Here is a 2,290-nt window from a genome sequence, read left to right on the forward strand (position 1 = left end):
CACACACACACACACACACACACACACACACACACACACGCACGCACGCACGCACGCACGCACACACACACACACACACGCTCACACACACACAAGTTTGCACAGCTATCTAATTGGGGACATTCCATTAAATTTCTACAGCCTAACTCTGACCACAAACCCTAAAGCTAACCTCACAGGTACCTACCTGACCCTAAAACTAACCTAAACTCAATTCACACCTTGGTCCTAAACCCAACCCCCAACCCACCAATGGTATTTAAACCAAATGGGGCCTCGACTTTTGTCCCCAAATGCACCAGTTGTGCCCAAATGTAGGCGTTTTGTCTTAAAATTGCCCCCAAATGTCACCAAAGACAACCCCACCACACACACACAGGAAGCCTGTACCATATGATTTCTAATCACGCAGCCTTAGTGACTACAGTCAGCCTGAAGTTTATCCAGTTTAAACAAAGAAAGAACTCCTCTATAGTCCAGGTTATACATTAAATGTAATGTAGGTGGATCTGCCGATTTGAACCGAATCAGTCTCCTGAGCAGCAGGTGAAAGATCAGGTGAAGCAGGTCATCCTCTGAACAAGCTGGTGAAGGATTTAGGAGTGATATCCTCTTCAGTTTGACAACACGAGAAACACTTCAGGCCAGAATCGGTTAATGGAAGCGCTCTGGTGTCTGACAGGTGTAAAAACACAAGAAAACACCTGGCCTCCGAGCCACTAGGAGGACTCAATCACCAAGTCACAGGACCAGAACCCCCTATAGATATTATCAAGTAGGAATTTGGAAAGTGGGAGTAACTCCTGCAAACCGCATATTCAGAATTGAAGATGGTGGCTACTTAACACACAAGTGAATAAAACTCTCTTACTTTTACTTTGAAAAGTAGTTCTGTATTATTTATTTCCTGTTGGCCATAAGGGACTGACTGCCCTACAACATGTGTGAGTTATTTGCTGTGAACTGGAACTACTGATGCTGTGACCCCCAAACTGGAAGAGTGGTTCCAACTGATACCAGAAACAACCTCAGAGATCTCTGTGTAGACGAGCTCAGGAACAGCTGAGATACTGAACAGAACCCTGGGTTGACTATAAATATGTAGTAATTGCAAAATTGGAAACAAGTCTTGAATGATGTGTTGGTGCTCAGAGTGTTTATTGGGATTGACTCAGCTACAAACACATCAACAATTAGCTCAGTGAGGTTGACTAAGTTTTAATGAGTTTTAGCCGTGCATTCGATGATTACTTTCTCCAAGCTTTGTTAAAAATGTTCAGTAGTTTATAAGGTATTTTTTTCTAGCATCAAGATAAACAAAGACATGGAACCTTACACACAGATATGGGTAAAAACTTTAGTTTTAGTGTTGCCCAACACTGAAAGACAAAGGCAGGTAAAAACTATTTAAATACAAAAAAAAAAAACAGCTCTTCAGGACAAAACTCAGCTGTTCATCTCAAAGATAAGGGAAACTTTTTGTTGGACAAGAATGTTCCCATTACAAGACAGATGGTTTTGAGGTGTTCAAGAAGCTCTCTTTGTAAAACAAGACCATCAAACAGGAGGATGCCTCAGAATTCACAAAGCAGCTTCAAATCTGACCCTCGGGTTCATAACAAATCAAACCTGTTAAAAAGCATCTCATGGGCATCAAACAAACAAAGACCCCATGAGCCTTCAGGAGAGAAGGGAGGGACAGTGATTAGCTGCTTGAGTTAAAGAGTCGAATCTTCACACTGAAATAGAACAGATGAGGTTTAAATTAACCCTGAGCCTACAAATCCTGGCATGCTGCCACTTAATCCATGAGTTAACAAACTCTAAAAAACACCAGCTGGCAGAATCACAGGAAATACAGGTCCTTCTAAAAAAAATTAGCATATTGTGATAAAGTTCATTATTTTCTGTAATGTACTGATAAACATTAAACTTTCACATACATATTTTAGATTCATTGCACACAAACTGAAGTAGTTCAAGCCTTTTATTGTTTTAATATTGATGATTTTGGAAAAAAAGTAAAGAAAAATAAAAAATCCCTATCTCAAAAAATTAGCATATTTCATCTGACCAATAAAAGAAAAGTGTTTCTGATACAAAAAATGTCAACCTTCAAATAATTATGTTCAGTTATGAACTCAATACTTGGTGGAGAATCCTTTTGCAGAAATGACTGCTTCAATGCAGCGTGGCATGGAGGCAATCAGCCTGTGGCACTGCTGAGGTGTTATGGAGGCCCAGGWWGYTTCGATAGTGGCCTTAAGCTCATCCAGAGTGTTGGGTCTTG

General features: G+C 40.4%; 1 protein-coding gene across 2 annotated transcripts in view; it reads right to left on the bottom strand.

The window, feature by feature from the left end:
* The window catches only part of LOC106535891 (uncharacterized), a 27,252-nt gene that overhangs the window by 21,767 nt on the left and 3,195 nt on the right, over window positions 1-2,290 (bottom strand). The window lies entirely within an intron of this gene.

Source organism: Austrofundulus limnaeus, unplaced genomic scaffold (assembly GCF_001266775.1).
Source record: "Austrofundulus limnaeus strain Quisiro unplaced genomic scaffold, Austrofundulus_limnaeus-1.0 Scaffold1603, whole genome shotgun sequence".
In the NCBI taxonomy this organism is placed as follows: domain Eukaryota; kingdom Metazoa; phylum Chordata; class Actinopteri; order Cyprinodontiformes; family Rivulidae; genus Austrofundulus; species Austrofundulus limnaeus.